Source organism: Sphaerodactylus townsendi, linkage group LG04, assembly GCF_021028975.2.
Source record: "Sphaerodactylus townsendi isolate TG3544 linkage group LG04, MPM_Stown_v2.3, whole genome shotgun sequence".
NCBI lineage: Eukaryota > Metazoa > Chordata > Lepidosauria > Squamata > Sphaerodactylidae > Sphaerodactylus > Sphaerodactylus townsendi.
This window is the reverse complement of record NC_059428.1, coordinates 64,730,560-64,756,876: the sequence shown is the minus strand read 5'-3', so window position 1 is coordinate 64,756,876 and position 26,317 is coordinate 64,730,560. Positions and strand designations below refer to the sequence as shown.

General features: G+C 41.9%; 1 protein-coding gene across 4 annotated transcripts in view; it reads left to right on the top strand.

The window, feature by feature from the left end:
- Positions 1 to 26,317, top strand: part of TIAM1 (TIAM Rac1 associated GEF 1) — a 237,403-nt gene that overhangs the window by 38,310 nt on the left and 172,776 nt on the right. The window contains exons 2-4 of one of the 4 annotated variants that reach the window (XM_048492823.1): positions 9,974 to 10,022; positions 19,998 to 20,126; positions 24,803 to 24,915. The gene's annotated coding sequence lies outside the window, so the exon portion shown is untranslated. The remainder of the gene's footprint in view (positions 1 to 9,973; positions 10,023 to 19,997; positions 20,127 to 24,802; positions 24,916 to 26,317) is intronic. The other 3 variants (XM_048492822.1, XM_048492825.1, XM_048492826.1) reach the window with 3 other exon arrangements.

Sequence of the window (26,317 nt, the reverse complement as noted above, 5' to 3'; positions counted from 1 at the left end):
ACCACCAGCTTATGTTGGATTTAATCCAGTTCAGAAGTAATTAAAATCAGGGCCTGGAGATTTGCCATATTTCAGATCTTTTATTAGAAAAATTCTATCTCTTGAGGAGATACAGGCGACCAGTGTGGGATGTTTTCTAAATTGATGTCTGCACTCGCTGGTATGCTGCTATCATTAAATACTCTGGTTAAAGTAGGCAAACCATGTTTCCGGAGAGATACAATATTGAGGGGCATGTTTCAACAAGAGGGATTTATTAACACATCTCCATAATTGATTAGGGTCTTTGGAATGCAAGCTACGAAATAGCCCCTCCCATTCATACTCTAGATTTTGTTGTGATTTTATCTTTATCAAGTTATTTAGAATGTTTTTCAAGGATGTTAAATGATTGTATAACCTTGGGGTCCCTATTCTGACGGAATAGGTTATAAAGTAGCCTTATTTGTTTTATTTATTTCTATAGATTCTTTATCAAACCAGGTTCTTGGTCTGTTTTGAGGAGATGTTACTACTACTGATAAATGTGCAAAATGATTAGTAATTTCCTGTTGTATTTGGTTATATAAGTTTACCCCGTCAGAGGGTGATTTAGCATTCATAATCATCTGTTTATTTGCTTGTATTGTAGGGGAGTGCAGAAAAATTGTCATTTCATGATTAATAATACTTGACCAAGTTATTTTCCTATGCAATCCTTGACTTGTATTCAAATTTATCTCCGGCAAGGGAGAATAGTTAAGAGTAAGGATAATAGGGAGATGGTCACTTAAGAAATAATTCCCAACTTCAAAATCCTCAATATGCTGGAGCAAACCTGGGGGGATCAAAAAATAATCAATTACACTGCACCCTTGTTTAGAGACAAATGTAAAGTCCGTGGCATTTTTAAATTTGTTTAGTCCATTTAACCATATTTTATTTGTTACAAGGGCCATTTTTGCTAGATGGAGACCCGCTAGGTTTGTAATCTTATCCCTCAGGTTTCTCAGATGGGGAGTAAGTAACGACGTGGCAGAGTCTACGCGGGCAGCAGCAGCCAGGGCTTCCACTCCCCAGCCGGGGCCAGTTGGAAATGCCCCCTCAGAACATTCAACCGCCATGTCCGACCGTCTGCCACCCAACTCAGGGGGCTGTAAATCGGTGGACCAACAGACCCAAACAAAAAAGGGCGCTGGCTCAAAACGTTCTGGGTCCCCATCAGTTGGCCAGGACCAACCAAAGAAGACTAAAAAAGCCAACAAAAAGTCTTCTGAATCAAGGCAAGTGAATAATATAGAAGGGGCAGCGGGCTCTATGGGACAACCCCCCACCAGTACACAAGTAGTGGGAGGGCAGAGCAACCCTGTGTTCTCAGACAGTCCCACAGCCTGGAGTTCATTTTCTCCCCTTCAATTTGCCAATCTAATTGTGCAGCAACTTAATCAGCAGCAGCATACTGCGGTGCATGAACAGAACTGCCCGGCTAGATTTAATTTAGCCCCTCAGCAACACGGGGAGGAAAGTGAGGAAGACATTAGTGAGCGAGAATGCCAGGAAGAAATGGAGTGTTTTTCTGACACTGAGGAGAGTCAGGTAGAACCTGCAGATCACACCCCAAGATTTTTCAAGGTGGAGGATTTACCTTTCCTCATTTCCAAGACTATCTCAGCATTAGATCTGCAAGACTCTGCGGAGGCAGAGGAGGTCCCAAATCAGCAGCAACTCAAGCTCATAAAAGGCAGGCCTAAGGGAAATCAGGATTATTTTCCCCAGGATGGAACTGATAGATCATGCTTCCCCATTCCTGAGGCTTTTGAAAAGCGCATAAGAAAAGAATGGCAGAATCCTACAACCAGCAAAGCCATTCCCCCCTGTATAAGAAACTTTACACGCTCCCTCCTTACGTAAATAAATTATTACAAGTTCCTTTAGTGGACGCCCCTGTTGCTTCCATACAATCTGGTAGCCTGGTATCTAGAGATGGAGATGGGTCCATTAAGGACGCTCAGGACAGGAGAACGGACGTGCATCTTAAAAGAGCACATGACTATCTGGCCATGTCCATGAAAACTCTCCTGCCTTCTGCCACTGTGGCCAGAGCTATTTTGGCTTGGCTTAAAAGAATTGCTGAGCTTCTCCCTCCAGAGCATAGGGCAATTAAGGAAGGCATTGACAGAGTGCGAATGGGGGCATCTTTTCTGGCAGACTGGATGCCCTGTCCATGGCAGCTAGATCCATGGCATCTTCCGTCGCAGCCAGATGCACGGTCTGGCTAAAATCGTGGAAGGCAGACACCGTTTCCAAGACTGCACTATCTGGTTACCACTTCCAGGGGGAGAAGTTATTCGGGGAGGAACTGGATCAGATCCTGGTTAAGGACAAGGAGGATAGGAAGACACTTCCCCGCTTTGTTAGACAGGAAGGTACAGCAAGTAGAGGTTCCTTTCTTTCCTTTTGTGCCTTTCGCTCTTTCCCCCGAGGTAACGACAGGACCAGATCAACCTGGCAAACACCATACTTTCAAGGTTCGATGCCACGCAGAGGAGGCTTCAGACCCTACAGGAGAGGTGACCGCTTCCCCAAATCTGACAAGAACCAGAGACAATGACTATGCTCATGTTCCGGTAGGCGGCAGGTTATCCCATTTCAAAGATCAATGGAAACATCCAATCGTAGGTGCCTGGGCCAGGGAGGTGGTACAGTCAGGTTACATGATAGAATTCCTACACTTCCCCAAACACCGTTTCTTCCCATTACCAATCAGTCTTCTTCCCAAAAAACGTCTCAGGACTTTGAATGCGGTTCAGCATCTGCTCTCAATCCAAGCCATAGAGCCTGTTCCTGTAGAATTCAGACATGCAGGTATCTATTCTCTTTTTTTTTCACAGTCCCCAAAAAATCAGGGGACTGGAGGGCAATACTGAATCTGAGGTACATAACCCAGCACCTAAAATTGGCAAAATTCAAAATGGAATCCCTGCATACCATCGCAGCATCCTTAAAAGAAAGAGATTTCCTCACTTCTTTAGACCTGACCGAGGCTTACCTACATATCCCAATACACCCAGCACACAGAAAATTTCTCTGTTTTGCGGTGGACGGAGAACATTTCCAGTTCAAAGCATTACCGTTCGGGCTAGCCTCAGCGCCCTGAGTATTCTCAAAAATCCTCCTGCCACCCATAATCCAATTAAGACAAAAAGGGATCCACGTCCACCCTTACTTGGACGACATTCTAATTCGGTCAAACAGCAAAACGAAAGCCCAGGAGGATGTCCACCTAGTAAAAAACACACTGCAACAATTTGGCTTCATAATAAACATCAGCAAAAGTTCCCTCCTACCCACACGCAGAATGGAGCATCTGGGTGCAATTGTAGATACAAATCTAAACTGTCTCTTCCTTCCAAGAGCCAAAGCGATAAAAATCCAATCAGAGGTCATCCACTTGATCTCCAAGGAAGAACTGCCACTGATGCGTCTAGCGAGCATCCTAGGACTGATGGTAGCATCCATCGACACAACCCAGTGGGCAAGGATGCATGCAAGGCCTCTTCAAAAAAATTTGAGGCAGTATCAGTGGGACATCACAAACAAAATAGACAAAAACATCACAATTCCTCCATCCTTGAAAGTCCAATTAAGATGGTGGACCAATCCATGCAATTTGACCCAGGGCAAGACCTACCTAGTCAGAGACAGAGTCCAGTTTTTCACCGATGCCAGACTGACAGGGTGGGGAGCCAACCTTGGGTCGCAAGCAACACAGGTCCTCTGGCCCAAGTCTCAGAGGACCCTCCCAATCAACATCTTAGAGACACGAACCATTTTTCTGGCCCTTCTACATTTCAAACATCTTATCTTTCGCCGGCATGTCCTGATCAGAACGGACAACATAGCGGCCAGGGCCTACATAAACCACCAGGGAGGGTCCAGATCACGATTTCTTCAAAAGGAAGCGGACCAGATCATGAACTGGGCAGAAATAAACCTTCTCTCGATATCCTGATCTACCCCCTCACTGCAGGTTCCTGCGCTTTGCAGTGGGAGGAGACCACTACCAGTACAGGGCTCTACCATTTAGCCTGGCAATGGCACCAAGGGTATTCTCCAAGGTGCTTCTAGCCCAGTGGTGGCGAACCTATGGAACGGGTGCCAGAGGTGGCACTCAGAGCCCTCTCTGTGGGCACGAGCAAACAGAGTCCCGCCCCCCCCCCCCAATCTAGGCTGGCCTGGGCCGCTGGGCTCGATTATTAGCATTAAACCTAAGACCTAGTTTTGGGGAAGCAGTGTAGGTAACCCTGTTAAGCGCTGTTAAATCCCACTGATTTTCATGCGAAGAACTAAAGTGTGATCCTTTACCTGGGAGTAAGCTCGGTTGCTGGCAATAGGGTTTGCTTCTGAGCAAACCTTCCTAGGGTCGTGATTCACCCGCTGGAAGAGTTGTATGGTTGCTTCAAAGCAAACCCACTGACTACCACCAAGCTTACTCCCGAGTAACAGACGCCTCGGAGCCAACCGTTTTTTCTAAACTTAAACCTCAGCATTCAGGTTAAATTGCCGTGTTGGCACTTTGCAATAAATAAGTGGGGTTTGGGTTGCAGTTTGAGCACTCGGTCTCGAAAAGGTTCGCCACCACTGTTCTAGCCCCCATCACTACTGTATGTCAACAGGGGATTCACATCCACCCATATTTAGATGATATACTTGTCAGATTTTAATCCAGACTACGGGCCATCCAAGACGTGACCAGACTCCAAGAAGTGCTAAGACTACATGGCTTTTTAATAAATCTGGACAATAGTTCCCTGGTACTATCAAGACACATGGAACATCTCGGGGCCTTAATAGACACCTCCCAGAGTGGCCTGTTCATGCCAAGACTCAAGATACTGAAGATACAACGGTTGGCAGCAGGTTCTTTGGGATTGTTGGTTCTTTCTGCTTTGAGAGGCTTGTTACTTTGCTTGCTATGGTGTTTTGACTATGGAATTCCTTCTTCTCATAACAACCAATGGAGGTACCTTGTTCAGGGGCCCAAGAGAGGTCCAATTCACTTGAAAGTTAGTGTTTATTTAAATAAATAGTGTTTATTTAAAGTGAAGCACCATGTGCTTCACTGCAAATTTGGTATAATTTTGTAAAAGCAGCCCCTCCAGAAATATTCCTCATAAGGAATAGTGGAGCTGAATCATGTGGAAATCCTGAAAAGCAACAACTCTGAATAATATTGAAATCCTGAAAAAAAAAAACCTGGTCTGAATACCAGGCTGGTACTTTGAATCCAGAAAATGGGAATATCAATATTTTTGAGCTACTTGATATTTGGATCTGGAAAATGCCCAATTTTTTTTTGAGTTACATATCCCTAGTAGCGATAGCTTCTCCGTCTGCATACTGTGTTATATATTCTAGCATTTACCCTCCTCATGCTTATTGGTCTGCACATGGCTTCCTGTTTCCTGCATGAAAAAACTGTATTTGCAGAAAAGTGGAGCATAAGAAAAAATTACTAATCAATAGGATTATAAACACAGACAGTTTGGATTGAACTTTTGTATCTTTTGGGTTGAAGTACCTTGGGTATTTTTATCATATTTCAGGCATAATCTTGGGAGAAGAGCCCATGCCTATGTTCTGACTGAACTAAAAATAAATGGTACATGACAGTGAAGTTGAAATTTGACTTCTAGTGACAAATGTCCTTTTTAAAAAAATGATGTTCACAAGATAGTTTATATTTGCCTTTTATTGGTTATACAACAACAGCTGGGAACACCATAACTTGGAGAAGGTATAGTATAACCTCTTAAACCTGATAATGACATCCTACAAATGTAGAGAAACCAGCTGTGTACCAAGTGATGGATGCATTAGAAAGAGCAGGGCCACGGAAACCTGCAACAAATTCATTACTGACAGAACCAGCTGTCACATTTGTGCTAGGTTATCTAAAACATGCAAGTGCTCTGTACTTGCAAGTACTTTTTAGCCAGAATGCTAAATAAATCTCAGCATAAACATTATGTGTTTGATTATTGCATTTTGTGAACATTGAATCCCTGTTCTGTCAGGCTAACACCTGTGATTATCTTTGCTATTTAACTTTGGATTGCTTTATTTCAATTACTACTATAGTAAGCAGTAGAAAACTCCTTGAATACTATTTACCATTAACCTGTAATTTTCATCTTGCCCTTACTGCAGAACGCTTGTGTGTTGGCTGAATTTTCACATTCTCTATGTTGGATATTTCATTTTCCACTGTCGTTTTCTCCTCTGATAATCTTAAAGAGTGGGATACCTAGGGGGCATGGGAAAGCTGAAACCATAGGCGTAATTTCCCAGGGGCACACAGCAGGGAAGTGCCCCCCTCGCAACTGCACCCTGTCCCAAATTCTGGGGAGTTTGGGGTTGGGCACAGTTGCACGCCTGCGAGTGGGGTTTGTCCCACCCCAAGTCTTTACATGGAATTCAGGGCAGGGCCAGCTTGTCTTGGTCCACCCTGATCTCCTCATACCAGGGTTTAAAAGTCAACACACTGGAGGTCAGGAGTGGGGTGAGCTGGCGAGCTAACTTGCTCCACCCTGATCTCCACATGGAAGTGGGGGATAGTGATATCCCTGGCCTCAGCCGGACTGGCCAGGATGCAGTTGAGCCTCTAGCTTTATACTGTTGGCTCTGCTCCCCAAGTTCTACCTTTGGTCAGGTGGAGCTTGGGGCTCCCTCTTCGCCCCACATTGCACATGCTCCAGCCTAGGGCTTGGGATTGTGGAGATCTGTAGCGAAATGGTTTTATTAGCATGATATTTAGTCATAGAGCAGAGGCTGTTAGCTGGCAGACCATTGCTATCTGAGCTGATGACCTCAATCTGATCTTCTTGGAACCACATACTATAGAACTGTGGTGGTGAACCTATGGCACTCCAGATGTTCATGGACTACAATTCCCATCAGCCCCTATGGCACTCCAGATGTTCATGGACTACAATTCCCAGCCAATTGGCCATGCTGGCAGGGGCTGATGGGAATTGAAATCCATGAACATCTGGGGTGCCAAAGGTTCGCCACCACTGCTATAGAGACAGAGACATGATCATCTTTTTCAAAAGAAAAAAAAGACTCAATTGTATCATCCAGAGAAGAAACCTTCCTGTGTTGATGCACTCCAATCACTCCTCCTTTCCATTTCCATGTGTTGCTGAAGTTTCAGATGAAGAATTCTTTTTCTCCCATTTTTGAATCAGGTTTGGTCTTGAATGTTGTAAAAATGAGGTGGAATGGTCTCAAAGGGGACACTTTCTGATGGACTGTTCAACTGTATACACAGTGCATTTGGGCTGGATTGGGTATTTCAGGTAGTACTGAGTTTTCACAGGGTACCTGTCAATTTTTAAAATTTCCCTTTGTTTTTTTAACTTCCCTCTGTTTTATGCCCAATCATTGCATTGAAAAATTGCTTCAGTTTAGAAAAAGAAAGAAAAGGAAAGAATAATGTGACCTGTTATGAAACACTACGAATAGTTCAGTTAGCATCTTCCTTTTTCCCAATGTCTTGAAGCGTAGATACTTGTTCCTTAAGCTTCTGGACCGTCTCTTCTACGAGAGCAACCAACTTACACTTGCTACACACATCCTCCGGCAAAAAAACCAAACATCCCACATCTGTTGCAAGTAACTGCAGCAACTCCCCCAACAGCCATATTTTCCAGTTAAGTAGGTCAGGGACTCCTATAAGAATTTCTCAAACCCAAAAGTGCCCCCCTTACCTGTTTGACAAGTCCCTGTATACTGCACTCCAAGGACCAGACCTAATGGTTGAACCCCTGTCCCCCTGTCAAGACTCCAAGGTACTTTCTACCATCCCTCAAAAGATATGTCCTTATTGAGTAAAACAACTGTGTATGGTGTTAGTCTTCCAGAGACTGAGCACCACAGCTAATAGCAAGCCCTATCTCTCAGAAGCCTGGGACAAGCACACGGCCAAGACAAAGAAAAGAAAAAAGAAAACCCCTGTTAACCTCTGTTAAAAATCCCTGTTAACAAGATGTGGCTTTGAAAAAAGCCTTTCAAAAAGAAAACCAGAGCTCATTTAGCACTTTCTGTCTCACTCCTCTTCTCCACTGCTACTCCACTGTTACTCCTCTCCGCTGCTGCTACTCCTCTCTTCGGGACATAACATTATACAACATTTGACTTTATAACAGAATCTCTGTGCTGTAAATAGCATCTGAGACCTTTCCCCATTGATGGTTGATCCAATGCAGGTTGCTGTCCCAAAGACTGGGGTGGGAGTGGGTGTAGACGTCATACAGAGTATGGAAGTCATACAGAGAGGGTGAAACTCTGTTCTTCTCTCTCTCCCAAGAGAAGTTTGTAGCCTATCAAAGGAAAAAGAGGTTCGGGGGAGATTTTGGGGGTGAGGGTGGGTGAATCCGCATGTCATTAAACAGTGCTCTGAAATCAACAGAGTGTTGCGAAGCCAAGTGGTACAGCTTCAGATTACAAGAACTTTGGCTGCCTTTATTGGGAGGTGGAGAGAATCGTGATTAAAATTTTTGTCTTGTTCTGTTGACTCCCCCCCCCCCCACACACACGCACACTCTTGTGCACTCAGTCATGGCCAAAACATCTTCCCTGCAGTTTCCATGGTAAATACTCCCCCATAATTGAGTCACAGATGCAGGAGATTATATAAAAGAAGCACATTTCTGGGTCCTAACTAGTAAAGCTGTCTCTGTCATTAGCTTATGTGCTTTGAGTTTTTGCACACGTATCAGAGCACCAAACTGACAAAGCTGTTTGGCACAATGGATGTACACCTTTGATTATCAGAGATAATGAAAATTGTTCTTGCCTTCCACTTCTGATAAAGTGATCTGTTAAGAAAGAATGACCTTGAAAATAACAGAAGCTGGGATGGAAGATCTGTATGAGAGGAAATTTGATTTGATTGGGTTTAAGTTGAAATAAGAGCTGTTGTCGATGCATTCATTATTTTCTATCTCTTTCCCCACTGTATAGGAGAGATTTCTTTTCTGAGTTTCTTGGTGAAGATGTCTTAAATAATTTGAAAACCAAAAATTGCCAGTAAAGCAGATACTAAAACAAGACATTGGCTTACACTAGCTTTGCAGTTTGTTTTAGATGCGAAGCAGAGACCCTAGGCCATGCTGACAGAAGCTGATGGGAATTGTAGTTCCTGAACATCTGGAGAGCCGCAGGTTCCCTACCCCTGCCCTAGGCAAATAACTGGCTAAGTCACTGCCTGTTGTTCCCTCCCAACATGGTGCAGTGGTTAAGAGCATTCCTCACTCCTCCACATGAGCAGTGGAGTCTTATCTGGTTGACCAGATTCGTTTCCCCACTCCCCAATTGGCCATGCTGGCAGGGGCTGATGGGAATTGTAGTCCATGAACATCTGGAGTGCCATAGGTTTGCCACCCCTGGGCTAAATGGTACTGTGGGGCCCAAAGCAGGGGAACCTCTGCCCCTGGTGGGAGCCTGGCAATCTTATCCCCTGTACTAACTTCTGAAACATTCCTTCTCAATCTCAGTCCACATTTGTTGGTCCAGAAAGATACCATGACTGTTGGTATTGAAATCTACTGAGAAGTCCAGGAGATTTGTACAGTCACACTCCCTCTGCAAAACATTTACCAGGGCAACCAAGATTATTCCTGGGCCTGACAGGAAGGGTCATAAACTATTTGCCTCAGCCAGGAAAGCTTGGAGATGTCCAGCCACTTGGGCCATGTCAGTTTAACCTACCTCCCACGAATGTTGTACCAGATAGTTTCTAGGAAGTATGAGTTCTTTCCTTTTGAATGGGTCTCTGAGGATGAGATCATTTAGAGATCTTGTGTGTGTGCTAATTCCTTTGAACTGGATGCTGTATTGAGGATTTAATTACTGTGTGACCAAAACTAGCAAAATGTACAGGTTGGTACATGCTATGCATTGATAGCTTTTGTGTAATTTTGTTTTCCAGAATTAAAGCTGTGAAGTGATGATTCCTACATTTTCTATTTACCAGACTGGTAGGTATAATAGCTTTGTATATTCTTTGTTTACATAGATCAGACTAAATGAAAGCTCATTTTGAAATGAAGGTACTTGTTAAGACTGGAAATCTTTGTCTGATACTTCCAAATGTAACCCACCCAATGATCTTGGTGTTTGAGGTATCAAATAGAAAACATGTTGGGCAACACAATGAATACCTCACCAGTATGCATATCTCTGGATGAATCATGAGAATTTTGAAAAGGATAAACTACGTAAAAGGCAAAGCATTATCAAGAAAAAAGACTGACATGGTGGTCCTGCTAGCATTGCGGTATGTGAAGGCTAATAGTATATCATTTTATTAGCTAATTGCGGTAGATATAAGTGTGCATAATGGGAGAGGCTCTTTCTTGACTGGTTCTAAGTCTTAATTGAAACAATTGTCTTACATTATGTTGGGGGAAAGATCCATAAGCAGGGATTTGCCAAAATCTGGCATCATACTTAAGAATTTTTTAAAAAATGAAACCTCATTTGGCTTTTCAGTTCTAGCATGTTTTTTTTATTCCACAAGGATAGTTTGAAAACCATCAAACGTGTGTAAAATATTACATTTGAATAAGTATTCAAACTCTGGCTTAAAGTGAAATGTCTCATGCAATCAGTCATGTGCTTGTGAAGGAATCACTTGGATAAGTGATTCAAACTGCCTGCAGCACAAGGGGAGAAAGCTCTTACTACTTGTGACCTCCTTCTCCAGCATGACATAAGTTTCCTTGCAGAGCAGGGCTGGTTGTGTATTTGCTCTTGCGCTCTTAAATTCCAAGGAAGGGGAAAGTGTGAGAAATTTATTCTTAAAGCTTCCTCAGATCCCTGGGAGAGCTCCTAGATCTGTGATGGCGAACCTTTTAGAGACTGAGTGCCAGGGGTGGAGCAAGGGGAAACTCTGCCAAGGGCATGCGTGCGCCCCGCGCCCCTGCTACCCCCCCGTCTGCCCCTGCCCTGGAACGTCCCCGGAATGCTCCGAAACACCCCGTCACCCCCCTGGAATGCCCTTGCCACACCCCCGCAGGGGCGCATGCCCAGTGCATCATGCATCCCTCGCCCCCTTGGTGCTATGCCACTGCCAAGTGGCCAAACTGGGGCGATGGCGCGCGTGCACACAAAGAGGATTCTGAGTGCCACCCCTGGCATGCGTGCCATAGGTTCACCACCACTGTCCTAGATTCTACACTCCTGGAGCATAAGTGTTTTCTCTGTATGGCTTCAACTAGTGGCCTTAGCAGTGTGGGTGCCCCCAAGGTCTTGATCCTTTTACACTTTCCCCCCACTCCTTATTGATTGTGCAAAGTCTGGGAATGTTTGAAAGTTGCATTGAACATATGGTAGCTGGATCACATTATTTATTAAACCCAGGCAGCCATGACAATTCATCTCCCAAAGACAAGTGGCCCTTGGCAACAGTGTACAAGTTTCGTTACATGCATATTTTAAAGTCACAAAAAAAAATCAGACAGTGATTTCAATTACTGACATTGAATGTCCCACAAAATCAAACAATTATACATTATTGGCCATGCTGGGAGGGGCTGATGGGATTTGTAGTCCTTAAACATCTGGAGAGCCACAGGTTGCAGACCCCTGGTGTAGACCATTAGGGAAGACAATGACAAAACCATTCTGTAAATATATCTCCCTAGTGAACACTGTGATGGGATATCACCCCATAGTTCAGCAATGACTCAGTCCTTGCACAGGTTCTTTAACACCAAACGTTACTGATTGAAATATCTTATGCTCTTTCTCACTCGCAGTTGTTTCTTTCTTTCCCTCTTTGTTTTTGTTCCCTTTCCAAATGACATAGAACCGTCTTTATTTGGGGGAAAATAGTACTAGAGTACATATATAACGCTGGTCGCCAATTCCCCGCTCTGTCTGGAAAACTCAGCTAAACTGTTTCTGATTATTAATTCTGGTTTTCTTTGGTAAAGTGGTGTGGGCCAGGGCAAAGAGGTTCAGGACGTGGGACCCTCCCCAAAAGTGCTGCTTTTCAGTATTAGTGAGTACCATCATACAAAAAGCCCCAACAAGGATGTATATTCAACACTTGGAGCTTTTTAAACGAATGTATAGAGGGTTCTTTTCCGATCAATCCTAAATTTAGGACACACACTTTCACCCATATTCTTGATTAAAGGTTTTAAGGCTCTGTTCTTTTTTAATTCTAGTTTGCCTAATAGAAGACTCCCTTTGCCAACAATGAAATGTGGTTTCTCCTTGTCCTTCATAAACCTGGGGAAAAGATTGGGCTGTTGATCCAGCACTATGAACATTTCAGTGCTTGCAAACAGGAAATTTTAGGAGCTTGTGTCTTGGGATCAAATGCTGACAACTCTAGTTAACTTGTTTGTATTTTCAGCAGCATTTGATACTTTTATGTTTTGTAGACTTTTTTTTAAAATCAGAAGATATGGTATACTTAACACAAAAGTTGTCCAGATGTGTCAGATCTAACATTCAAATGTAGACACAGCTGATGGCTGGAAAACTGTAAAATGTTAGTGATAACTTTTGCTTCTTGCACCTGTCTGTCCATCTTTCATGTCCCAGAGACATCTGTGATGTTCTGGCTTGATTCTTTAATCAAAGTCAAAATCTGATAAGTTTTACCAGGCTCCTGTCATATAAAGTAACCAGGGAGAAATACAAAATGTTATATGATTCTCTCATCTGTAGTAGTGTAACACGTAATTAATTTTCCTCTACTCTGAGCCAGAAGGGAACAATTATTTTAATTAATGAATCTTTCCTGTTCCATTGAAGGCATTCATCCATAAAGAATAGCTTGACAATTTTTTAAAAATTGATTCACATATTATCTTAATGTTCTGCTTTACATAGCTATAATGTTGACCTTGTAGAAGAAGATCCATAGAACAAACAGACGTTGTTTGGCAGATGGTAATGACTTTTCTAACAAAAGACATTAATAGCATTAAAACTCTTCATGTGACCTAAATGTGAAATGGTTGGTTTTATTTTTGTGTGTTTAAATGAAGCAACAAAGCACAGTTCGTGTACGGAATATAAGGGGAAAAAATTCTTCTGTTTAACACACAGAGATGTTAGAATAATTAATGTGTTGTATAAAATGTACATTTTTCTGAACTTCCTAAGAAATTGTCTATCAGATCCACCAGATACCAAAGGCAAGCATTAGATACAGTTTGTGCTGCTGGCAGGCAGGCGTGGTCAGGTCTGGCCTTGTGGGGCCAAATGGGCAGCAGGCAAAAGCAGTCTGATAGTAGTTCAATTGGTCAAGGCAGGCGGCAGGCAAAATGTAGTCAGATAACAGTCCAGTGGGTCGAGGCAGTTGGCAGGCAAGGCATAGTCAGATAACAGTCCGCAGGTCGTGGTACAGGAGAATTGATAAACAGTCTGGGGATCAGCGATGAACCAGGCACACAGTGACAGGTAATGGACTTTTTGCAGCCAGGCAGAAGCAAGCTCACACCAAGGCTTATATAGAAAGCTTTGTCCAAGGGGTTGGGATTCTGCAAGGAGTTAATGCTCATCAGTTGCAGATAGTTCAATCTTGCTGCAATACGAGCACTCCTCCTTTGCTTCTGCAGCAGCTGCCTCTGCTTCAGCCTCCTGTGCACAGCTGACTCATTACTGGGTTCCCTAGGAGGATCTGCAGGCTCCTTCACCTGTTATGTCAACAGGCGGGGAAGGGCTGGGAGTTTGCCCTGCTGCCTGATCTTCATCAAGAGCAGCCAACTCTGGCTGCACCATGTTGTCAGGTTTTTCATCAGAGTCCTCCGTATCCAGGGGCTGGCTCATGACACAGTTCCGTAGAAGGGAGGCAATTTTAGTCATCTTCATTGGACTTGCTGTAAAGCATGCATAAATCATAAAGAAAACAATATTGCGTACTACCTGGTGAGTAATGTTTTTACTATACCACAATTTTTATTATTCAGCTTGAAGTATTGGCAAATATTGGAAATGTAAAATACAAACATATAATAATCTAAAACCAGTAATAGTATGCAATAAATTAAAAAAGGAAGTTTGGGTGATTGTAGATAAGCTGTAGATACCTTTCCTTGTAACTGATCTTGGCTGCGGGTTTTTTTTTTGCAAAGGTTTTCATCAAGTTTTGATATAATTAAAAGGATTTTTTTAAAAAAATTAATCCGTGTGTTTTTGGCAGGTAGAGGTTAATGTTCCAGTACCCTCAGCTATTTAGGTTTCCTTCTCCTTCTCCCTTGCTTTTGCCTTTTTCTGCAAAGTGAGAGTCATGCAGTTTGGGTGAGCTTTGCTTATGAGTCTCTGCAGGTGTGACCTGAATAAGTGCCCCAAGAGAATATGTTCTGATAGAGGGGCATGTTTTATGGTGAAATGCAGATGTAAAGGGTTCATGTATTTTGAAAATTTTTTCCTAAACTATTTCCATTTCTCTTCATTTCTTAAAAAACTTTCAGGTTTTGGATCCAGTAGCTAAGGACGTAATCCAGTTGATGAGTCCTGAAAAGAAACTTAGGAATGCTAGCTTCGTAGTTGTCTGTTTCTTCTTGGCTATGCCAAGTAAATGATTTATTTTACCTGTAAAAAGGTAAATTACTGATCCCTGGGGTGACAACACATCATAACGTTTACTGGTAGACTATGTTTGTGAGGTAGTTTGCCATTGTCTTCCCCAGTTGTCTATATTTCACCCCCAGCATAATCCATTAGTGAGGGCATCTGCATAGCAGTTGCCTGGCATTTTAATCCATTTGATTGCTTCCTGCCTGGATACATATCTGTGTCTGTGTGGTATTCACTAACCATTGTCTTGATTCTAGTGATTCTAGAAGGCCATTGTTGGCCTATGATGGCATATATCATATTGGAGGATGAGCAAACTCATGAGCTGAAACTGGTATGATTAAGACCTGGAATTGTTTGTTTGTTTATACATACTGCCCACCCCCAGAGGGTTTCCCAGTTATATTAAAATATTGCACTCCTCTAAGCTCATTGATGTCAGTGGATTTAGAAGGCTGTTAGCTCTGTTTAGAATTGATACTGTGAATATCTGTTTCCTACATTCAAATGAAGATTTTCTTGCCATCCCGACATGGCCTACTGTGATAGAGTTACCTTGCCTGACTGTTCTTATATTGTTCTCCTGGAGGCGACCTCGGGCATCCTAATTGGGTGATTTCCCAATCCATTCTCAGGGAGGCAGGAACTAATTTTGTTGCCACTTCCTGTGGGGGACTGGGCATGCATTTCTGCCCCAGCTCGTCTCCTGCCTAAGCAGGAAGAGCAGGGCTTGGATCTAGCTCCAAGCTAGGCTGAGAATTTTTCTTCCTTTTTCTTCCTTTTTCTTCTTTTTCCTTTTCTAAACTATATTTGTTAGTCTCTTCTGCTCCACGGTGGTCCTAGTGCCCACATCTTCACTTGCTTCTCTTGGCCAGGGTACAGCCCTTCCCTCTCACACACACTCCCAGCCCTGTGATGTCCCCTGGGGAAGAGGCAGCACTCCTTTACCAAGGATTGCCCCTACAAGTTCCCTTAAGTCTTCTCTGATTGACCAAGCAATAGTTCCTACTCCCCTGGTCCTCCACTTGCACTACATACTACTCCTGCACTGTATGTCCTTTTCTTAACATTTTAACTTGTTGCTGCCTCTGCCTCCCTGGGGTGCTGTGTCTATGGAAGCACAGAGACCGTCCTCTGAGTCCGATGGGCATGCAACTCCTTTCTACTCAACAGATGACCCAGAGACGTGTGGGGACCTCCTTCAAATATTGAGCAGAGATCTTCTTCTTGCACCACTTCCCCTCCCTTGATGGCACCCCACAGAAAAGGCAATGGTGGTGAATTGCCCCTTGTGCACCCCTGACCTGACTGAGAAATCCATCCCTCTCCCTGCTGTGCACTTGAAACCCCATGAAGAATGCCGCATTCCCCCAGCACAGGCAGTTCAGATGGTACCTGGCTAATCGCTTTGCTGAAAGTTCACAGCAGGGCAAAGGGTCATGTTTCTTGGCTGCAGTCTGGTCTGCCCTGGCGTTGGAACTGCACCTTGGCTCCACTCAAAACTTTTGCAAAGCTGTGACTGGTTGTAGCCATTGACTGACTCTGGAGGAGGGGCTGAGGGGGGGATGGGTGGAAGGAGGGACCCAGCCATTTCCAGCTCAGCAAGTGTGAGGCTGTAAGGGCAAGTGAGCAGGGAGGGGGGCAGACTCCAATCTCCCCTATCCAAGGCTGCAACTACTTTCTAGAAGGGCCAGCAGTGCTGCCAGGCCCTTCGCACCCAGAGGATTTAATTTTTTGCCTTTCTGATCGGCAAATAGAATGCCTCCCCCCCAACTATTTTCAACAGCAGAAACATGCTAGTTTCACCTCTGCCAAAGCACAAATGACCAAACTTAGTTTTTTTTTAGTGGAAAAGGGTATAGTAGTATAATTGTTGTACTCTGCTTGTGACATCTTCTGGAAGTTCTGAGTGCAGCTGTATTTCAGTTTGTTTTTTATTTGCTTCTTAATTATAGGAAAGGACAAGACATGTATGTTCCCCCCCCCCCCCTTACTTTTAAGCCTCCCCATTCCCAACTTCTTTTGCAAATCATATTTCTGCTTTGTGGTTGGTGCATGTCATTACCAAATCCTTCCCTAGCAACCAGATATTTCTAATAATAGCCCCAAGGCCAGTACCCAAAATATTTTAAATGTGGCACAGGATCTCTGAATGAGGATGCAACACTTTGGCCTCCCTGGTACATCAGCAATTCAATCTAATGACCCTTACTGTAAGTAAAACTGACTGTGTGTCTGGGGTAAAGCTATTTGAGCCATGAGGGAAGTTCCTTCTGATTCTTCGCTAGTGAAAAGAAAATGCTAGTTAAAACTGAAAGGTTTTCCGATGTTTATCTATGTGGATGATTTAATTTTCAGCTTGCAAACTGAACAATCATCTGCTTGGGAGCACCTGATCTTAAGAGACATGTAATGCCTTGAAAAGCTGTGCTGTGTTTTGATGTGATCTACATAAATGGTTGCTGTTGGATTTTCTGTATTAGTGTTACCTTAACTATGATACATTGGGGGTGCAATGCATCAAGAGCATTTAATTGTTTTTTTCTCCTGTATGTTTTTTTTTAAATAGTACTGCTTTGTCAGTCTATTGCAGTTTATACGCATGGTATCTAGTGCTGAACAGCCTCTTCATTACAAGAGACTTCAAATCATAGAATCATAATGCTGGGAGAGATGTTAAACATAATTTAATCCAGCTTTTGTCCCAAGACGAGCACTGTGATGCCACAAAATAACTCCAGTGTGTGTTATCATTTGTCATGGTCCACTCTGTAGTCTGGCACATGTGTGTTATGAGCTAGTATACCTTTAAGCAAGAGAAAACATTATATAAATGTTTTCAGTTCATAATCGTGTGTAATTGAGGTTCTTCATGACGGGGTGCCTTTGCTGTTTAAAGGATAATACATGAGCCATGTCACATGTCACAGGAGAAGGCACACCATTCCTTTCTGTCCTAGTGTCACCAAACCGTATGAACAACAAGGAAACTCTTTCCAGATGCAACAACATTTCTGTTGCTTCCTCTCTGTGCATGAGTCCTTGACTGACACCTTTGCCAATTGGAAACCGTTGTCCAGAGTTGCTTACCAAAACAATCAGTGGCACACCCATTTCTTTTAAAACAGCCATAGCTTTTCATAATCCACTGTCCTGAAGATGACAAAGTGCCATCTCTGCAGCTTACCAAGAAAAAATATATACTGTCTATGCTGTTTCTTGTGCAAACATTGTCTTCCATTGTGATGCTGAGTATGTAGAGAACCATTTTATTGCACTGCTGCCAAATGGGAGTTAAATTTATATTTCTATATCTTTATATTTATATATATGTGAGTTGTCACGTTGGTCTGCTATGTCAACTGACTGTGGTCCCCTAGGTGTTTCTGCCAACTTCAAATAAAGTTCTGAAGAAAGTCCTGTTATCGGTTATGTTGTTCAGTTCTGCATCAGGCATCAAATAGTTTGTCTCTATAGGAAGATCATCAAAATGTTTATGTACTACCATACCAAGAAAGCAGAAATGTGAACAAAATGGAGTGGGTGCAGAAGAGTGCGGCAAGGATGATCAGAGGCCTGGAGACCAAGTCCTAAGAAGAAAGGCTGAGGGATTTGAGAATGTTCAACCTGGAGAAGAGATGTTTGAAGGGAGACATGATTGTTTTCTTGCAATATTTGAAAAGCTGTCAAATAGAGGAAGGCCGGGAGTTGTTCCTGTTGGCAGCAAAGGACAGGACTTGTAACAATGGGTTTAAATTGTGGGCAAAAAGGTATGTTAGGGAAAAAATTGTTGCTAAAAGTCATGCAGCAGTGGAATCAGCTGCCCAGGGAAGCCACAAGCTCCCCTTCACTGGCAGTCTTCACGCAGTAGCTGGAAGAACACTTGTCAGGGATCCCCTAAGCTGATCCTGTATTCAGAAAATGGCCTTTATAATCCTTTCTAACTTTATGATCCTGTAACTGATAATTAAAGACATATTTCTCAACATTGTTGTAAGATCTGCTTTTAGTGTCCAAGGTTTAACTGTATGCAACATCTGTCAGCTGTAAGTAATAGATAATTTATAATTCAATATTAAGCCATCTTGCCTCTACCCCCTCCCACCCCCCCGGGCAGTGCTATGAAAAGATTCAGAAGCTGCCTGCTTTTACATGAGCACCATTAAACATTCTATGCCATATGTTCTGAAGGAGATAGTAATGTCTGCATTCTAGTTAAATCACACTTATAATGTCACTTCAGGAAATAAAACAGACACATTCTTTGTGGAGGGTTTTTTGTTTGTTTTTTTTGCTTTCCAACCATTCATTCTGCTGTTTTGTCTATGGGTATCCAGAACTCTAACTGATGCATCAAATGCAGTAGGGATGTGGTTCTCTTGTACAAAGTTTTCTTGATAATCAACAAAACAGTAAATAATTTCTCATAATATAACTCATTTTATTGCATCTGAACAAAGATTATGTAGCTTTCTGTTAACTGTGATAAATGAGAAATCAGTCAGCACTATTCACTTGAAATATTTTGAGACCATTTCCAATGTCTGGTTTCAGATACGGTAGACTGAGAAAGAGTGAATCCACTCTAGCACCACATAGTAAACATTCGGCTGCTGTTCCTGTGTTGGGAAATTAGACTGCAATTCTATGCATGCTTATTTGACAGTGACCTCAATAAAATTTTCTTCCAGTTATGCATAGGATTACTATACGCGTTCTAGAGTGGAGTGTCAGTTCTATGAAGAAATTGCTTGTACATTGCTCTGAAAAGCTTCCAGTAAACCAAGAATTAAAACTGGAGAGCCATATCCTTGCTAAATATATATATTTCTACGTTTTCGAAACAGGCCTTGTTAGTAGTATTGAATATTAGAATGAGATTCTGTGTTCTGATTGCTGCTTTCTTGCAGATGAATTTCTAGCCATAGGGACAAAATCACTTATGCTGTCTTTGCAGTGGGAATGAAGTAGGCTGGCTTTTCATTGTTTAGTGGTGGGGAGTGAATATCCTATAATTAATATTCATAATGTTGTATACACTTCCGTAAATATTATGTCTTTACTTGGACTGTCTTTTAATAGCTAAAGCAAAATATAAAGTATTATTTGTCTATATTTTAAATATATTACATTAAATTGGTTATGCTCATTTTTTAGGGCATTAACCAACATGAGCATTGGGGAATGGGGACCCTATAAATTGAATAGTCAAATAATGAATGTCAGAATCCCTGACCCACGCCTTTCTCTTGTTATTTTTTGTATTATTTTACATAACTAGTCCTTCAGACTGGAGGGTTGTGAGTCACATTACCACTCACACCATCCTTTTCGTTACTAACAGGTCCATCATCAACTTTAGGTGTGCAGGGCAAAGTGGATTCTTTTATTGGTGTTTCTTCTTTTACACATAGGATTCCTTAATACTGAACCAGAGAACACGGCAGATACAAATCAGGATCTCCTTTCCCAGCAACCTAGAGTGTGTGCCTTGGGTTATATGGTTCAAAGAGCACGGGAATCAAATGTAACAAACACATGTGGTAAGTGTGACTTTCAACTCCTTCCTGCTCTAGTCTGATAGATGACACAGTTACCAGAAATGGGAAATGCTTTGTGCTTGTTGCTTGACAGTGTTTGTGCTTTCAGCATTTCAGACTTAAAAACAATAACAAGATAAATCTTAACTCTTTACTGTTTTTATATAGGCTCTGCACACAAACCTTGTGTAAATCTATACATATAATTCCCAGAAGTGTCCCTTGATTTGGACAGCTAAATCCTGCAATAGGGAGCACACTTCCCCCTAACAGGTTTCTTTTCTTTTCTTTTTTTTTGCAAACTTGGGGAGTCCCTGGGTCTGCAGAAAAAAAATCGTTTTTTAAAATAGCAGGTTGAAATACCATCCACCAATAAGAAATCATTTTCTGTTCAATTGCAAAGAATGCACTTACCTCAGGCTATTGCCAGAAGCAGCACAATTTGGGAACCATGGTGGCCCCCGCCGAGGGATAGAGAGACAAAGAAAGGTGACTCCTGACAGGCTGTTCTGTGCTCCAATCTGCTGAGATGGACAGGGCATGAGAGAAATGGAGAGGGAGAGAGGTAGGACAAGGTGACTGTTGTGGCAGTGGCACAAAGGAGCCATTGGGAGGCTCATCTGGCTGCAGCGGGGCTGAGAGGGTGGGGTCAGGTGGAGATGTGATTCCTCTCTTGAGTTTTACGGGTAATATACTTGGAATACACTGTTACACTGTAATACACTGAAGTCCTTACAGAACTCCCTGCTAATTCAGACTACTGCCTGTGCCTTCTACCTCCCACATTCTCCCACTTCCTCTTTTTTCAGTTGGTCATTGAATATTAAACTGCCTCAGTTTTTTTCACTGTTTCCAACATTTCATTCCTTCTGACTGGGCTGAGCTGAATGGAAGGGAGGAAATGAAGGTAATATCTTCTCCTGCTCATTACAGCAGGTGTTTTAATATACATCTAGAATGCTTTCTGGAATACTTCAAAAAGCCCTGTGATACAGTAGTTTAAATTCTGGACCAGAGAGTCACATGTTCAAGGTCCCACCTGCCATGAAACCTACTGGTTGACCTTTGACCAGTCCCTTTCATTCAGTCCAACCTACCTCACAGAACTGTGTGAGGAAAAAATGGAGAAAGGGAAAACTGTTTTTTGAGGAAGGGCAGGACAAATGTACACTGAATAAATACACTTTCAGAGTGACAAACTGGGCTGACATTCAATGCAAATTCATGCCACCTTATTTTATCCACATCTTAAGTCACTGTCAAAGGTGACTTGCTAGTATGCTCAGAGTGCCATGTAATGCTGTGGATCTAGGTATGGGTAGACAACATACCAAAGAAATTCAAAAGAGGGATGTAAATTAACTGGGAAAAAGGAGGAGAACATACTAACTTGCACATCAACCTGATTTCCTGAACAGCATAGCTTATTCCTGAATTTGGAGAAGGTGGCTTATTTATGCATGATAGATGAACAGGAGAAGAACTTGTTTGGGGTGGTGTCCCAGCTCTAGAGAATATCACCCTCCCTGCTGAGTCTACAATCTGGTTGGCTTTCAGGGTCAAAGGAAGCTTGTTTTGCTAGAATAGATTGTCAATAGTTTTTCAACTCTTTGTTTCTTGTTCGGATGGCTTAGTTGTCATGTTTCTGCTGTTTTAGTAGTACTACTCCTACTTTAGATCCTTATTTTTGTGTAAGATTTTGGTAAGGTGTTTGTAGATGTCATGCATATCTGTTCTTCTATATTTTTATCTGTTGCCTTCTTTGAGCTACCATGTTCCTCTCACTCCTGTCTCCCTCTTTTGGAAAGGCAGGAACACTGAGTTACTAACACTATGGCTGGACAGAATCCAATTAGCCATTTAAGTTAGGAGTTTATATTGTGGAACTTTATTCTGTTTGGCCAATGTGTTGTAGGGCTATGTGATATGATATTAGAAAAAGAAGACAATTCAGTATTGAATGAAAATTTGGTATGAAAAGTAGTTCTGCAAAGGAGAAAGGTGCCAGTGTGGTGTTGTGGTTAAGAGCACGTAGATTCTAATCTGGAGAATTGAGTTTGATTCCCCACTCCTCCACCTGAGTGGCAGAGTGAACCAGATGTGTTTCCACACTCCTACATTCCTGCTCGGTGACTTGGGCTAGTCACAGTTCTTCAGAACTCTCTCACCCCCACCTTTCTCCTCCTTTTCCTCCTCCTCCTTCTTCTACAAAATGTTTAAAGTAAATAGATGAAACTGTACTGGTTGTGTAAGCAAGTAGAAATGCACACCACATGTGTAGATGTGAGCTAACACCTGCTTCAGGAATTAACATCTCTGCTTTTTACTCATTTTCTTGAGGCTTCTGATTCTGAGATTTGATAAACAAAGGAACACACCAAAACAGTTTTGTGAACAATCAACCATCTTCTTTTGGCTTGAATAGTTTCACATTCAGAACTCTTGACAGGCAGGAGACCCAGAATTGCCATTTCTCACAGAATGCCCAATTTTGATTTTATGATGGGTAGCAAACTCTTCAAACCCTTCAAACACACACACACACAACACTTTTTCAAATTTGCAATGCAAATGCAAACATCACTTGAGACTTTAATCCATGTTTTTTTTCATTTTCAGAAAAAGAGTGAGAACATAATAATCATTTTTTTAAAAAAGGATTTCTGTGAGCACTTTCCATAATTGGGGAGGGGGAGAACAGTTTCTAAAAAGAGAAGTGAATCTGCCTTGTGTGGGTGTTTAGGCTCTGTCATCTGACAGCTGCAGTATCCAGCTAAAATCACTGTTCTTTCACTCCTACATTCTGAATGCTCTTCCCATACTGTTTCTTCTTTGGGTTTGGTTGAAATGCCTCCCTTCAACACACCCACACCTTGGGAATCACTGAATGAGTCTTCTGTACAGACACACTTTTCAACTGTGATCAGGGCAAGAACTATGTACTTCTACAAGTCAGTTTTCTGCAGATTGCTATAAGAAGATATGGTTTTAGTGATCCCACAGCTGTTACAACTTCTTTTGTACATCTGAGTTTTTAAATGAAAGCAAAAGGACATCTCATTTCAAGTTGGAGATGTAGAAAAGTTAAGGCAGGTTAAAATTTTCTAGAAGTCTTGATATGGGTAAATGGAAACATTAGGCCATAAAGTCTTTGGATGCTGCGCTGCTTCTGAATGTCAGGCTTGAACCCTTTGTGCCGCAATCTCAGCAAGGCAGGAATAGGTAGTTCAACAAAGAGTAATCGTATGAATAGGAATAGAAATATGTGGGAGGTACTGAAGAGCAGCAGGTGGTTTCCACATTTGGCCTATCTCCTTCAGATTGAATAATGCAGCACATCAAAGTAGACAGTGATAAATCCTCTTGATTCTTTTCACCAGATATTACAACAGAACAAAGCATTGTGTTAACATGTATGAACACACATGAATCTGTATGAACACACAGGAATCGGGCAGTCAGCCCATCAAGGTCACAATTGTCTATTTAGACTGGCAGCAGCTCTTCAGGGTCTCAGGTAGAGGGTGTTCACATCACCTGGCACCTGGTCCTTTAATGGAAGATGCAATGGATTGAACCTGGAACTTTCTGTGTGCAAAGCAAAGACTCTTCCAATGAGTCAAACCACTTCTGCCACAATGCAAGAAGATGTTCATGTTGTGCTGGGTAAGAGGCTAAGACATGTTTGTCCAGGATGAAGTTAAGCATACAACAGGAAAGGGACATTTAAATTCAGTGAGAATGGTTATGCTTAAGTGCAGTTTTAGATGAATAAAAATAAGACATCTTTTGAATTTGTAAAGTGTCAAGAGATGTTTAATAATTAATGGTGAATTGGAGACAGCAAGTAATTTAGGCCAGATGAATGCAAAGAAGGAAATGAAGTAAGATGAGGTCAAGGAGTTCTAGTTAACAACACAAAGAAGAAAAGAGATGTGTTTCTCGACATGGCACAGTATGGAGTGTTTTGTTTGTTGGGTTTTGTCCACCTCTCAAGTGGAAGGTGGATGAAACACATTTACATTTGTCTGGGTGGAGTTCATTTGCGATTGCAAATTTCAGAGTTGCATGTGGAGAGAAACAGATCTTACTGTGACATGCCCCTGAAGATGCCAGCCATAGATGCAGTGAAATGTTAGGAACTTAAATTTCCAGACTACAGCCACAAAGTCCAGAAAACCCACAACAGCCCTTTTATTCCAGCTGTGAAAACTTTTGACAATATGATCAGGTGGATTGTGCTAGAAGAAAATATACTTAAAGCCTTTGAGCCATATTTAGAGTCAGGAGAAGCCCCTAACAATGCAGAATTTCTCACTCACTCAAGGAGTCTATATTAGATTTAGGTACGGGTAGTTAATTTTACGTACAGAACTGATCACTGTACTGAGATCTTTCTGAATGTTTACTAGACTACTAGTATGCTGGAAAGTTCTAACAAGTGGCACTTAACTTATGGTGACTTGCAGGTTTTCAAAGAATATATATTTACAATTGTTCCAAGGAAAAGTATTTGCTAGCTCTCCATGGTATGAAGCAGATGAACTAGGTTATGGGTTTGTCCCAAATATTCATTTAAACGCATGTAAATATTAGTTATTTGTGTGAATCTGGGATCTACAACAGTTGCAGCTGTGGCAACTCTTTTTAATTTAAAAATTTGCTGCTTGTCTAAATAGGGCACAGAGGATTGGACACATAGGCACAAATGAGAGTTTCTGGGTGGCTAATCCGGCACCAGATGGTTTGGCACTGAAGTTGAAAATATACATCATATATGCAAGAATGAAAGGTCAGTCATAATGGAGAACTTTGTAAAGAGCAATATTCAGCAGAGATTGATAATTCTGTAGTAATCTCTCTAAGGGATTTCATAACCTGTACCAGCAGACAGGTAAACTGACTGCTCCCTGAGGCCACAATCTTTGATTGATCACTGTTTTTGTTTGCTTCATAGCTGATTAGGGCTTGGTGTTCATTGTAGCAGGAGAACTTCTGATCTAGACAGGTAATAATGTGATCTAGACATCAATCACATCTTCTCTTTTGTTCTAACACTAGCAAAATTCATGAAGTGTGTACGTGTGGAGGGCTTGTATATTGCAAGGCCCCTTGAAAAGCAGTTCAGCTTCCTCCAGGATTGCTGTCAGTATTGACTTAGGCACTCACTTCCAACAGCAGAGAGCAGGTTTCCATTCTCTGCAGTAACGTTCCAGAGCTCAATACTTTACTTTTCCCCATAGGACTGAATGGCAGCTGTTCACTTACATAGGAGAAAGTAAAGGGGAATACCACAGAGATCCAGATTAAACCACATTCACATTCCTGCAACTGTCAAATCTGTTCCTTCTCATGTAACTCTTCTGCTTCATCAGTATAGGCACAGCCAGGGAAATGCAAAGTGGAAAGATTTGTTGCTCTCAAAATTGGTTTGTTTTACCTTCCATTTTTAATATGTTTAGTTCTAAAAGGTCCTAACTGAGCCTGTGTGAGGATGGGCTTTCCTGGTTTAGCTTATTTCCTGATACGGAGTAAAACTGCTTCAGTCTCTAGAGAAAGAATCTGGCAGTGCCAGACAGACAACAGATAGCAGATTACTCTGATCTCAGCTCTATACATTTTTTGTTTATTTTTGTGGCATAGTGACAATGATAGAGTTTCTAAGATTGTCTTGCTTTTATCAATTCAGTGAATTATCTTGCCTCTGGGTGATACTTTCTGATCCCCAGTACTCTTAATCCAATCCGTCAGTATGAAGATCAATTTCTGTACACTTTTACTGAAGTATTATTTGCTTTACTGAAGCAAACTTATTTTTTGTTAATGGAAGATCTGATTTTTCCATCCTGTTGGATAAACAGAAAAAAATTACTATTTTAGGAATTATCTAAAACCTGAAGCGTTACTTGAAGCATTACTTGTTTTCATAAATGAAAAATTATTGATAACGGTTACTGTGGAAAGACCAGGAAACACAGCCATGTATTTAAATGAATAGATAACAGGTTGTAGTTCAAAATAAGGTTAAATTGATATAGTGCTAGACAGATAATTTACTGGCTTCTGAGATATTTGCTGCTTGCAGTCCAGAATGTATTCCAAATAGAACACAGTATATTTATAAAGTTTCCCTGTAGAAAAAAATGTTACCATTAGTAATTTTAAAAGTCTTTATTAATTATTTGGTCTTGGTT